This window comes from Heterocephalus glaber, unplaced genomic scaffold (assembly GCF_053883595.1).
Source record: "Heterocephalus glaber isolate CG9 unplaced genomic scaffold, H.glaber_assembly_v1.0 deba00001550, whole genome shotgun sequence".
NCBI classification, from domain to species: Eukaryota; Metazoa; Chordata; class Mammalia; order Rodentia; family Bathyergidae; genus Heterocephalus; species Heterocephalus glaber.
Window position 1 is genome coordinate 21,705,449 of NW_028258343.1, and position 15,121 is coordinate 21,720,569.

A 15,121-nucleotide genomic window follows, 5' to 3' on the forward strand; every position below is an offset into this window, starting at 1 on the left:
TGTTTCTCCCATACAGTTTTCTCTTTCTTACTCTGCGACTCCAATTTCATGTGCTTTTGATATTGCTTTCACATCCTTACTGCTGTATCTCTTTTTGTTTTTCTTTTTATGCTGCCTTGGATAATTTATTTTTACCTGTGTTCAAGTTTGCTGATATTTTTCCTCCCTTGATGTCATTGTGTTGATCGCAGGGCAAAAGGTTTCTTCATCTCTAACACGGTGCTTTGTTATTCCTAGAATTTTTATTTGAGTCTTGTGTTATAGGCTTGCTTAGGGTGCTGAAATTTCTGTTATTTGCATTGCTCATCTCTCCTTCACGACCTGTTCACATGTTAATCATTCTTATGGCAAAGCTGTGTCTGACGGTGTCAACACATGGACGTGGATGGTCCTTAGGGCTCCTGCAGGGTCCTGTGCTCACCAGGCTCCATCCCGCAGCGCTGTTGGGCTGTTGGGAGGGATGGAGCCACTAGGAGGTGTGGCCCAGTACGAAGATGTTAGGTCCCTGAGGACGTGACCCTGAGGGACTTGTGTGTGTGTGTGTGTGTGTGTGTGTGAGACTCTCTCTGTGTGTCTCTGTCTTTCTGTCAGTCTCTCCTCTCTCTCTCTGCCAATCTGTCGCTTTCTCTCTCCATCTCTTTCTATCTCTCTTCTCTGTCACTCCCTCTCTCTGCCAATCTCTTTCACTTCCTCTCTCTCCCTCTCTCTCCCTATCAATTTCTCTCTGTCTCTCTGTCTCTGTCTCTGTCTCTCTGTGTGTGTGTCTCCCTCTCTCTCTCTCCCAGCAATCTCGAACATGAGCAGTTCCCTTTGCCACATGCTCCTGCCATGATGCTCTGCTCACTACAGGCCACAAGACAACAGAGTCCCCGAATCATACGCTGAAACTCAGACACTAGGATCAAAAGTAAATCCTTCCTCTTTTAAGTTGATTTTTCTCAGGTATTTTGTCACAGCAATGGAAAGCTTGACAAGGAGTTCTTTTTGCTTCCTCATGTCTCAAGCTTTGATTGAATGCCAGATACTGTGCAGAGCGCAGAGCAGAACCTGAAGTGAAAAGCACTTCTCTCAGAGACAGGGTGCCTCTCAGTCAGCTTGGCAGTGTGGAGGGTCGTGTGGGTCTGGTCAGTATGGGATTGCTGCGGTTTTAACCTTCCTGACAGCAGTTGTGGGTTCTTGTAGCAGGGCTGCTGCCCTGGGTAGCACAGAGCACAGAGTCCCTCAGGGCTGGACTTCGCCCTCTGTGTGCTCTTCGCCGTGCCCCTGTGCCACTCTGGGTGGTGAAGAGGGCGTCTGCTGCCTGCTGCGGCCTCCTCTGTGAGTGGGCCCTGCTCCAGGCCTGCGGTGTGGGCTTGCGTGGGCCTGACCCCCAGCGCGGCGAGCCCTGCTTTGGACCTTTGGGGCTCTCGGGTGGGAGCTGCCCTCTGCTTCGGCCCCGCTGGCAGCACCTTTGCATTCCCTCAGGGCAGCCTCTTCCCCATGGGGGGCTTACTTTGCTCTTTCAGGGACACAGAGATGTTGCTTTTCCCTTCCCACCCGTCCTCGCAATCAGTAGACCTACCCCAGGGGCTCCGAAACGGGGATTTCCTTTCTTTCCCCGAGGTAGGTGGTTTCGCTTTCACTTCTCCCTCAGGCCAGGAATTTTAACAAAGCTTCTTACCAGGGTGTCTGTGATACGCAGCCGCCGCAGCCGCTGCTCTCCCCTGGGACTCGGAGCACACGCAAATCTCCTCGCCACAATCTCACTCTTTCCCTGCTGCCCTCCGCTCCTCCTCTTGCTCCATGCCCTCCCCATCTCCACAGTCTACCTCTCTTCTCCTACATCTCTCTTTTATCTTGCTCTTTACATTACTGATGTTTTGTTTCTCGTATTAGAGAACCTATAGGATAGTTAACATTCTGTTGGCCCCATTTCACTGAGTATTATGTTCTCAAGATCCATTCACTTCCCTACAAGTGTCTCAAATTCATCCTTTTGGTGGCTCCTTTGGGTGTAAATGCCACATCTTCTTTCTCCACGCACCTGTGGTTTACTGTGACTTGTTCTCAGCTGCATCTGTAAAGATCGCCTCTCCCTCCATGCCTCTGCTATGGGCTAAAGAAAATGTGTCTTTGCGTATTATTTGGCTGTTTCCTGTTGGCTGCAAGCATGCCAGTGATATTTTCTTGTGGCTTTCTCTATCAGAAGCAGATATTGGGCCTTCTGGGATCTATAGCTGCTTTAAAGTAGCCAATTAACCAAACAAACGTATTATCTTATCAGAATTAATGGTAACAAGAAACAGGGCAATATTGTTCATATTGTTCACTTAGTTTGTGTTAGTCAGCTGTCGGTCACTTTGACCAAAATGCCCGATACCGATACCCACGATTCAATGGCAGAAATGATTCATGTGACTTATAACCACATAGGCTTCAGTCCATGGTCAGCTGGCTCCAAGGCAGGACCATCATGGCGAAAGGACTTGGTAGAGCAAAGCTGCTCAGTTCCTGGTGGCCTGGAGCAGAGCAGGGGAGCAGCCCCAGGGAGAAAGGGCCAAGGTCTATCTGTAGTCTCAGGGCCTCACTCCATGACCTCCTGACACCCAGAAACATGGTTTACTAATCTCCTCGGCAGCTCTTGAGTCAATCAAGTTGACAGTTAAGCTTAACCATCACGTAAGCTGAGACATAAAGAGTAGCATGACTTTAAGAATTAAAATACTGAAAAATTGCCAGTAAAACTATGGAGAATATGTATATGAGGCAGCCGGACACTGGGTCCTGAAGTTGTTGTTTGTTACTGACTTATATAGTTGTATTTATGACAGGAATATTACTTTTACTTGTGGTTAGATGAGTGTCTTGGAAGAAGCAGAAATTAAATTTTGTCTTAAAGTGTATGCAACTTGAAATAGCCAGGAAAGAAGGATTGGGCAGTACAGGTGAAAGAACTCAGTGCGTTCAAAGGAGTGAAAATAGAAAGTGCACAGCAAGATTACATTGTATCAGAAAATCGTAGATACTGGCTTTGTTTCCTTTATCTCTGTCGCAGGCTGGCAAACTCAACTCAAAGGCTATGTGTAACCTTTGACTTAGAATGCTTTTTCACATTTTTAAAGGTTGTTGAGGAAGAAACAAGAGAATATGAGGAGAGAGAGCAGGAGGAAGGAGAAACTGTGACTAGTAAGGCCTAAAACATGTACTGTCGGAACAAGAAAAATTTGCTCATCTCTGATATGTACAGTTGTCTTTTCTTTTGTTTAATCGGGAAATAATAATTGTACATCTTTCTAGAGTACAGTGTGATATTTTGATACATTTATATATTATTCATTCATCAACTCAGGATTCTTACATTATCATCATCTCAAATATTTACCATTTTGTGATGATGAGAACATTCACAGCCTCTCTTGCAGCTACTTTGACCTGTGTGGCAAATAGCATGACAACTGCCCTCTGGCTCCTCTGGTGCGGCCGGAGTGCGGTGCACACCATTTGTCACCCCTATACCTCCTCTTCCTTTCTCTCCCTGGTGTCTGATAACCTCTACTCTGCTTTCGACTTCTAGGGGCTCAATATTTTTAGTTTTTGTTTTGTTTGTTATTCTGTTACAGAGGAATAAAAATCCCCTCAAATTTTCAAAATTTGTGTAAAATAAATGTAATTACTAGATGCCTATTAATTCCTCCCACACTTTCCGTTTATTTATCAAATTAAGCTCCTCATATTATAATAATGTTTTGTACTACATATGTTTTTGTTCACTCCACAGTATGTTTTTCAGTGTTCAGGTTTTAAATGTGGATTTGTGGTTAATCATGCATGTTGCCATCTCCTCATTACATTGTTTTTTATTTTTATTTGTGAGCCAGATACAAACAATTCCACTTGTCAGATTTTCACTTATCCATGATGTGTTTAAGGGAACTATGGTGGGAACAGACTGGATTGCGAGAGGACAGGAAGGTAGGACACATTTGCTGGTGGTGCTTGGACAGGTTACTGACAGGGAAATCGCTCTCAGCAGGAGCCAGCGTCTGTGTCAGGAGAGCAAGGGCAGCGGGCGTCAGTGGGGAGCTCTGTGTTTGGCCACATTGGCCCGAGCACGGTGGGAGTCTGTGGGTCAGAGGATTTGGGCGGACACAAGCTCTCTAGTCTCTCCTAACTACAGGGCCGTTCAATCTTGGTTAGCAGGTGCTGAGCACTGTTTTGTAAGGCAGTAAAGCAGCCAGGGTGTGTCTCCAGGAATGCATATTGGGCTGTATTTAAAGCAGTTGGGTGCATGGCCAGTAGAGGTTAGGGCTTGGGGCTTAACTAATGGTTTTCATCTGCTGTAAAGGAGTACAAAGCACAGCCACTGTTACACAGGGCCATCTTTAATTCATTCATGTACCAGACATAAAATGAAACAGTACAAACAAGTAAGGAGAGCCAATGGAAGACATACTCAACATACTCAACACAGTGCTTTGGCACTGCTTTTTATGGAAATAGTTTGGACTTCCTGATTCTTTCCCATTTCTCTTCTCATTATTCTTACTGGCCACCCTCAGTGGGATGGAGACAGCCACATCTGGCAGGCAGGGCTGATGATCCAAGCCCTCTGCCCTCCTCCTCTCTTCTGTTTGATGGGGACAGTGCCTGTTTGTGGATCCTCAGAAGATGTGTGGCTGCAGAAAAATTTAGAAAGATAAATCTAATATTCTGATTTTAAAAAATACTATTTTAAAACAAATAGAATGCCATTTGGATGGCTAACTGTAGGATTTGATTAAAGTATTTTCACACTTGCTTTCTAGTTTTACGGACAGTTAATAGCAGTATTTCAAAATAACAAATAGTGTTTCTGTCAATATTTCTTAAATTTATTTAACATTGACCCGGTCAGGTCCTCAATCATGAATGTATTTTTTTTAATTAAATTCTTTTATTGGGACATTGTAGGTATACAACACAATTACATTTCTCATTGGGAATTGTACCTTTACATAATGCATCTTGGGTCTTATTTTTTCCCCATTCCTAGCCCTCCCTTCACCCCCTCCACCTTTCCCTATTTACAAAGACTTTATTTCCATTTTTTCCATTTCTCAGCATTTTTCCTTTCCCTTCTTTCCTTTCCCCTGCCCCTCCCACTACCCTTACCCCTTTGGACCTTTACTTCCTATTTTGCATTATTGATTATTCATTCTAATCATTAGTACATTTTAGGTATACAATATAATGACATGCATCTTTGGAAATTTGCACCTTTACATAGTCTCTCTTGGTTCTTTTTTTTCCACCCTTGCCCAGCCCTCCCTTCAACCCCTCCATTCCTCCCTATTTACAAAGATTTTGTTCTTATTTTTCCATTTTCTCATATTAATCCCATTCCCTTCTATCCTTTCCCCTAGCCCTCCCACTTCCTTCCCCTTTGCCCCTTTTCTTCCTATTTCACATTACCTATTATACATTTAGTCCTTATTTACACTTTCAGTTTCTCACACCAGAGAAACTATTCAGTATTTATTCATGTGTGCCCTATTTATTTCACTTAAGAGTATCACCTCAATGTGCATCCACTTAGCTATAAATGTCTCTAATTTCTCATTTTTTATGGCTGAGTAGTACTCCATTTTATAAAAAACCCACATTTTCTTGATCCAGTGAACAGACATTTCTCAGACAAAGAAGTAGAAATAGCAAATAAATACATGAAAAAATGTTCAACATCACTGGTCATTTGAGAGATGCAAATGAAAACAATGCTGAGATTCCACTTCACTCCAGAAAGAATGGCTGCTATCATGAAATCAACCAATAACAAATGCTGGTGGGGCTGTGGGAAAAGAGGAACCCTGCTCCACTGCTGGTGGGAGTGTAGACTGGTGCAACCACTGTGGAAATCAGTATGGTGATATCTCAAAGAACTAGGACTGGAAGTCCCATTTGACCCCACTATTCCACTGCTGGGTATCTTCCCCAAAGAATTAAAAGAATCATACCACAGTGATATATGTGCACCCATGTTCATAGCAGCGCAGTTTGTAATAGCTAAAACTTGGAATCACAAATGGACAGACATTCCCTGCTCCTGGGTAGGAAGGATTAATATAGTGAAAATGGTCATACTTCCAAAACTGCTATATAGATTTAATGCAATTCCAATTGAGATCCCAACAGCATACTTCATGGACCTTGAGAAAACAATCCAAAAATTCATTTGGAACAAGAAGAGAACAGAATAGCAAAAGCAATTCTAGGTAACAGAGACATGGAAGGGGGTATCACAATCCCCAACCTGCAACTATACTACAAAGCTACTGTGATAAAATCAGCATGGTACTGGCAAAGAAGCAGACTTGAGGACCAGTGGAACAGACTAGACGATGCAGAAACAATGCCAGACACACTCAGCCATCTCATCTTCGATAAAGCAGCCAAACACCCTCACTGGAGGAAAGATAGCCTCTTTAATAAATGGTGCTGGAAAAATTGGGCTTCAACTTGCCAAAGATTAAAAGTAGGCCTATATCTCTCACCATGCACTAAACTAAAATCAAAATGGATTAAAGATCTAAATATTAAAATAGAAACTCTGAACCAGTTGGAACAGAGGTTAGGTAGAACCCTTGAAGACATCGGTGTAGGAAAAGACTTTATGAACAAAACCTCAGTTGCCCGTGAACTAGCACCAACAATCAACAAATGGGATCTCTTCTTATTAAAAGGCCTCTGCACAGCAAGAGAAAGCACCAGCAGTGTGAAGAGACAACCCACAATGTGGGAAAAAATCTTCACCTGCTCTTCCTCAGGCAAAGGTCTACTATCTCGAATTTATAAAGAACTTAAAAAGATCAGACCTCCCAAATTTAAAGGCCCAATCCAAAAATGGACATCTGAAATGTATTTTTAACAGGCAAACATTTGTGCTTTCAGATTTGACACCTGTGATGATAAAGCTTGGCTGTGTCTGTTGCTTGGCTTGGGAACCACTGAGGGGTTAGTGAAGCACATGTGGGTGTAGGGGGTCATGCACGTGTGACCCGGGGAACCACAACTCCCCTCTTCCTCTCCGGTGCTGCTCGCCTGCCATGCTTCCCAGCCACCATGAACCACTCAGCTTTGCCCTACCACACCCTCCCACCGCCATGTTCCTGCCTCGGGGCCAGCCCTGGACGGACCCTCTAAAACCATGCACCAAATTCAACCTCTTGCTCCTTCAGATTGCGCGTGTTGGGGCCCTTGTGCCCCACTGACAGAAACGCTGACTGATGCAATAGCCCATAGTGTACTTTTAACTTTTTCACTTGTGTTTTCAAACATGTCACAGAAAAAATTTATTCATGAGTGACCACAATTTGTTCCACGAATTCGTTCAGGGCTTGGCATTTCAAAGACAGAAAAGTCAAGTGCATTACCTGCTGGTGACCGTTCCTTCCAGTGAAAATATACCAAACCGAGGAAAACGCCCACTTTCACCTCAGTTTTAAATATTGCAGAACACGACTTATAAGTCCTAAAAATCTGTATGATATTATGTAATCCTAGTTGTAAAATTCAAAAAGTGAATGCAAAAACCAAAGTAGGGGCCAGGGATGTAGTTTAGCAGCACAGAGCCTGCCTGGCAAGTGCAGGGTCCTGAGTTCGATCCCTGGTACAAAAAAATCAAGGTAGGAATGAAGGATAGATGAAACATGAATTGTCTTTCACTGGTCTTGTTTCATCAGCGAATTTGACACAAGAATTTCATTAGACACTTCCTGTCGGTGGACGGCTTGGCTCTGGCTGTCTCGACTGCAGGCATTCCCACGAGCCCGGTGAGCTTCCCCGCCTGGAAAATGGATTCGTGTGGTTGCAATCAAGTGTCAAGATAAAATCAGTAGCATTTTTAGTAAAACACAGAGACTGACATTTTGGATTAAGAACACAGTACAGGAAAAGGAAATACACATTTTGATATTTAACTTTCAGGTGTGAAACCTCATATGTGCACTAGCAATGAGCTGTTAACCAATGATTGTGGCCTCAGATGTTGGGAACAAATCTATTGGGCTTAGGATATTGCCAACACTTGCTTCCTGACCCTAGGATCAACAGCAAAACTGTACAATTCTGGCCTGTCATTTTCTTTTCTTTTCTTTTTTTTTTTGGTACTGGGGGATTGAACTTGGGTCCTTGAGCTTGTGTAGCAGGCGACAAAACCACTGAGCTAAATACCTGGCCCTGGCCTGTCAGTTTCGATAAAGAAATTAATTTATTTGCTTTTTACTTGGATCAAGAAGTATCAGTAGAACATGATATCATAGAATCCTAAAGATTATTTTTAAGAGGCATAATTAATTGGTTGACTAATGCTGTGGACTAAATATTGTTTTCCATGAACTTTTATGTTAAACCCAAATCCTCAATAAGAACTTATTTAAAGATAGGTTCTTTAGAAAGTATCTAAAGTTAAAGGACGTCACAGTATAGAGCCCCAACATGACAGGACTATGAGAAGAGAAAGATCTCTCTTTCTCTCTCTTCTCTCTCTCTCTCTCTCTCATCTGAGAACTCAGTGAGGTGCTCATCTAAGAGCCAAGAAGAAAGACTTCATCCAAGCCTGATCCTGGTGGGCTTTGCTCTTGGACTTTCTAGCCTTCAGCACTATGAGAAAATAAATTTTTGTTAAGTCACCCAATCTACAATATGTAGTTATGAAAGCCCAAGCATACTAAGAATATTACTTCTAATTATATAGTTATCTTACTTTTATCCAGGATGTATTAGAATAAATATCTTCTGGAAATGCTTTAGAAATCTGTCTCTCAAGGAAAAACAGAAAAGCAGAAAACAAAATAATAGCCCAGAGTTGTTGTGATTAATGCTGTTTGTATCACCTTTTAGAACCTATTCATACCAAAAATATAATTACCTTTCCTAATCAAGGATGTGCATACCATGACCTTTCTTCTTTCAACAGACCAGAACTTCTTGGGAAACATTCCCCTCTTCAAAGGTTATGGCACTCTTTTAAATTGTGTACAGAAGACATTTAATTAGATAAAGGCTCAATATTGCATCTAAGTCAAAGATTATGTTAAGAAAGAAGCTCAGAACTGCATCTCCCCTTTCCTTTTTCTAACTGGCTTTCATGCAGGTCATGCCTTTCACTGCTTCCAATACTTTACAATAGTTTTTCTGACCCCTGGTTTCATTTGTATGATTGGACTTCATGGTAATAATTTTAACTTTCTATTTATGTTTGGTCTTCTTTTGCACTTTGAAAAGCTAAATTACTGTGAAATTATAGTTACTCATTGGCAGGATAAAGAGAATGAAAAGAAGTGGAATTTAAGGACTTGAAAAAATAGGATGCGGCTACTGCAGGTCTATTAGGCCTTGCTCTAACTTGATTTAGGTTTCTGAATGCTCTGTTTATGTGATCAAATAATTTTTAGCTTTTAGTTATTAATTATAGAATTAGTGAAGATGTTACATGTGGTTCAAATCTAAGAAAGTGCAAACCGGAAGTTGTGTAAAGGAACACGTTAGCTTCAGGTTAAAGCAGAGTCAACTTTGAGGCAGATATCTGTGACAGTTTTACCTGTTTACTTGGGGTGACAGATCCACGCTGCCTTGCACATTGCTGTCACACATGGTCAAGACCTAAGAGCCAGAAAGGAATGGTGCTGTGGACAGGGGAGATGCTCTCTACCTTTGTATGCTTGATCAGCTATTAGCTATGTTTAATTGAACTTTGACTAACAAAACTTGAATGCTTCTGATGGCTGAGAGGATCCTGGTGGAGAAAAAAGCAAACTTTCAAAAGGGAGCTCCAAACAAATGTCTTTCTTTTGCCTCTCAATAGCAACAGAGCGAAGAAGCTCGAGCATGATGAAAACTGACAAGGGTCTGCTAGGTCTCTCAGTGTGGAGCACTTTGATGACTTCAGCAAGTGTGACATGAATGGGAACAAGTACAAAGAAGCCAAACTGCAGAGAGGTGTGGGAGAGGGCGGGAAAGGGCAGCAGGGAGTGTGAAGCCACACCTCGGAGGAGTTCTGCTCCAACGGGAAGTAGGACAGTAGCTAGAGGGAGGTTGAGGGAAGGTTTGCAAGAGGAGAAATTTGAGACCATGTACCGTGCTGATGGAGAAGTGGGAAAGGCGTGAGTGCAATGAGCAGCGAAGACACAGCGAGTCCAGGATGGAAGAAGCACTTCCCTTGGTTTACCGACCAGCAGGAGGGTGATGGGCGCACTAAACAGGTTTCTAGATTTCACAGGGGAGCAGAGCACCTCCGAATGGCTTGGACTTTATGATGCAGACCGCGGACTCATGTGCCAGTCAGGAAATGGGACATGTGGGGTAGGTGAAGGCAAAGGCTGAAAATTTGAAAGTGATAGAGGAGATTAAAATGGTTGTGAATATTAGGTGAGTAGAAACATACCTCGGCAGCTGGGCTCATGACTCCTGTGCAGGTCTGTCTTCCTCTCCAGGATTGTAGGGCATGGGTAAAAAGGATGCTCGTCCACAGCTGGTTTATTCAGGAGCCAAATAAACATTGCCTTTAATGTCACTACCAATAGCTACCTTAGTTCATTAAATATAATATCCTACTTTTTCAGGACTTTGGTTTTTCCAGTGCTACATTTTAAACTATGAAGTCCATTTTCTTATATTTTGTACTAAAACAATTTAAATATTAAAAGCATATTCTTAGTTTTCCAGACAGTGAGATCATTTCAAAACTACCCTGAGAATCTTAAGACAAAACTAGGAACAAACAGCCTGCCTGAAATATATTTGAAAACTTTCAGCAACTGAAATGTTGGCAATCCTCCATTCTTTTTAAAACTCTACCTTATTTTGAACACATTTTAGTGCCATAAAATTTGCTAAAATTACTGGAGTTTGAACTTTAATCTTTGAGTTTCTCTTCATAAAATGAGAAAGTGTTACCTAAATTGGGGGTTAGCTCAGTTAAAGGAAATTTTTAAATGTAACCGAGTATTTATATATATAGACTAGGAATGATTTCATTTCTCTGATAATGACAGAGGATGCTTAAGGGTAATTGGATGGGAATTATTTCACAATACTGTCTTTTTTTGCTTATTTCAAATGGTGCCTTTTATGTTTTATGGCCCAGGAAGGAGGAACAGGGTTCTCCTTTTCTTGTTTGTAACAGATATTTAAAGACAATTGCCGATGTCTTTTTAGTGGGTTCTGGTTTGGCTTCCTGATTCCTTTCTGCTCTATTTCCATTTTATGGAAATTCATATCCAGTGGCTCACATAACCAATTTATTGTAAAATCATTAAGTCTTTATTTCTTATTTTTATTTTTATATTTCTCCTTAAAAAAAAAACAGTTCCTAGTACTTTTAGATCATTATATTTGCAGTATCCTATTACATTAATCTGGGAAAAGATTTTTTCATTAAAATATTTAATTAAAATATCCTAAAGAGTTTGCAGTTTGCATTCATTTTTTAAAAAAGATTTTTGTAATTCAGTAAAGATGAATTCAAGCACTGGATCTTAATTTTAGTCATCTTCTGAAAATGTTCTTTTAGTCTCTTTTGACTTGATTTCCAAAACTGAGGGCTTGCCAGTGGTGGGAGGCTTGCAGGCATGCCGTGGTGTCTAGCTAACTAATTAGACTTTGATTTGAAGTTTCACAGTGGTTTTTAAAGAACGTGGGGTTCCCTCAAAAGCCCTGCATGGCTTGCATGTGTCTTTCCTTCCTTTTATAAAGGCACTTGAAATATGAGAGAAATTTGATCTCTTGGAACGTTTACCCTCAAACAATTTAATAAAAACACAGTTTGGCTTTCTTTAATGATTCACATTTGTGAAATCCTTATGTGTTTTAGCCCACAAACACCACAAAATACACTCTTTAGGGTGAAAGCCAAAGATTACTACATTTGGAATCAGACAGCTAATCCTCTTTCCCTCATTCAGAGGTGTTCCTTTTTTTTTTTCATTTTTAGAGTAGTCGTGTAATCTGTTGATGGTGTTTGCAATGAATCCATTTCAGTTATCACCCAGAAATACTTGCAAGTGTGTGGGTGTGTGCAACACTGTTCTTGCAGTTGCCTGCCACCAATTGCAGTGCTTATTTTGTGTTGTTCTTTGACACCTGTCTGGATATTACTGCTCCCATATATTGGTCTATGGATTTACATTCCTTTGAAAACTGGAGAAATTATCCTTTAATTTCACTTGCTAGTAAAGAAATACTGAAAATTGCTGTTCTATAGATTCTCTGTTTAAAATGAGCTTATTTAATTCATGTTTGTTTAAATCCTATATTTTTTTCCAAAGTGGCTCAAGGCTTCATGAACTGAGAGTTTAAAGAAACTTGACAAAACAGAGTTCCGATAGCAAGATTTGGAATGTAACTTATTACACTGGATAGTGAGTGTCCTCCTGGTGATAAGTGCTTGTTTGAAAGCTTTTTCTATTTTAATCTGATCCGGAACAGCACAGTAAAGGATTAACAGCCCTGAGTCATCAAGTACAATTTGTATACTGGTGAAGAACTATAATCCTAAGGGCAGAATGGAGGGCAGACAGCAATGACTGAAAAACCAGTCATCCTATAAAGAGTGAAGGCTGGAAAAGTTCATCTCAGAACTTGATAATCACTAAGGTAATCAACTCAGTGTAAAGGCGGCAAGACCTAGCAGCTCTTCCAATCCAGAAAGTAATACCTTTATCAAACAGAAGCGAACATTTTGTAGGACGTTTGGCTTTTGTCTTTAAGTAGGAACCCACTTAACTCCTAGTAAGTACTGTCTACACTTAGTATATTACTTTATTGTGTTGTTGTCTTTTGTTTGTCTCCAATTCTTCTGTATTTGCTGGTCTCCTTGACCATGTGACAAGGTCCCTGGGGGCCTAAATCCTATTGTATACATCTTTGTAGTCCTTAAAATGTTCCATAGAAGACAGTAGTTAACATTTAATAAACGAATAAGTACTGTATTTTACTTTATTTTTTAGTGCTTGGGGTTGAACCCAGGACTTTTATATTGAGCTTCATATCCAGCCCTTTAAAATTTTTTTTTTTAAATCTTTGAGACAGCATCTTGCTATGCCACTCATTTGCCTAGGCTGAGCTTGATCCTCCTGCCTCTGCCTCCCCAGGTGCTGAGATTATGGCCATGCACCATGAGCCAACAATAAATTATTTAGTGAGCCAAACAAATTGATAGTGAATAAATCCCTAAGTTGTTGTTAGTTGCTTCTCTGTCCTAAAGGCCAATTTTGTCCTTGATGGTGTGTGTCCACCGCATAACTTAGATAAAAACCCTCTATTTTGAGCTGGATGCAAATATAGGCAATCAAACAGTTAAGCAAAACTTGCTTGGATGCTGTGGAAAATCTCAGCTGAATGAAGACAGCCTCAACTACACGATAGAGGCAGAGTTCCCATCTGGAGAGCGTTTGGCTACTTCCTGTCAACCTGTCCCCACTGGACATGCTGAAGAAATGGTGCTCTGTTTTCATGCTCACCCAACAGGTCCTAAGGCCTTTGCATTTAGTTGGTTGAGTGACAGGGAGGAAAGAGAAATTCATAATTTACCACTTTCTGTTTTTCCCGTTATAGGGAAAGCCCCTTAGATGTGAAAGGCAAAAATCTTTGAAATTTTACATTTAGAAAATTGTTTGTTTCCTGTTCTTGGATATATCTAGTAAGTATATTTTCTGTAGTGTGTCATGCCTGTTTGTTTTCTTCATTTGTATATAATAAACATTGAACACCAAAAAGTATTAGGAGTGGATCATGTTTATTTCAAAATTTAAATCCATAAAATGAGATGAAACGTTTAGATGTTGTTCTGTGTATTTTCAGATGCATATATGTCTTGATCACTTTCAGTCTTTTTATTCCCATCTTTCCTCCTGCATCCTGTTGGTCCCCTTCCCCTGAGCCAACCTTCCAGTTTTCTTTCATTTCTCCATTATTTTATTCATGTATTTATTTATACTGCGTATTTCTTGTATAAGGGAAAACATGCAAGATTTAACCTTCTGAGTCTGGCTTATTTCACTTAACATGACGTCTTGGTCACTTTCTCGTTGCTGGGACACAACACCCAATGCCCTCAACTCGAAGAAGGAGCAGCTGATTTGGGTTTGGGGATTTAGTGTTTTCAGTCCATAGTCGCTGGCTCCAAGGCAGAAAGGGCATGGCGGGAGGGTCGGGCGGAGGAGAAATGCTCGTGCCGTGCCGTGGCGTCAGGGAGTGGGAGAGGGGGAGCTGCAGGGGGCGCACCCTTCCGGGTCACCCACAGTGAAGCCTCTCCCCGGACCCCACCTTCGCACAGCACACTCAGCTACGGGCTATTAGTGGGTGAATCCACTGGTACGCACAGAATACCCATGAGCCAGTCACTTCCCAGATGCCTGCTTCTAGATCTAAACCCCACACATGGTAAGCTCATGTTCCCTCCATTTTCCAACAAGTGACATGATTTCATTCTTCTTTATGGCTGAATAAAATTATATATTCACATCACATTTTCTTTATCCATTCATCTCTTGACAAGCACATAGGCTGTTTCCAAAGCTTATCTATTGTGAGTTTTGCTGCTATAAACATGAGTATGTGTACATCACTATAGCATATCTTTAATTCTTTCAGGAATATACTGGGGAAATATAGCTGAGTCAAACAGAATTTCTAATTTTAGTTTTTTCTTTCTTTTCTCTTTTTTGAGGAATCTGCGTACTGATTTCTATAGTGGCTGTACTATTTTACATTCCCAATAATAATGTAGGAGAGTTCCTTTCTCCCCTCATGCTTGTTAGCATTCATTTGTGTGTGTATGTGTGTGTGTACTCTTGTGTTCTTAGCCATTCTGACAGTGGTAAGATGCAGTCTCAAAGCTGTTTTGATTTGCATTTCTCTAATAGCTAAAGTTGAATGATTTTCTGTGTATGTATTGGCCATTGGCACTTCTTTTGAGGAATGCCCATTTATTTGGCCATTTTTTGCACTGGGTCATTGTTTTGTGGGGGCTAAGTTTTTGAGTTCTTTATAGAGTCTGGATATCATTTCTCTAACAGAAGAGCAGCTGGCAAGCATTTTCTCCCTTTCTGCAGGTTGGCGTCATACTCTGTTGATCTCTCCCTTAGCTGTGCAGTGACTTTTTAAT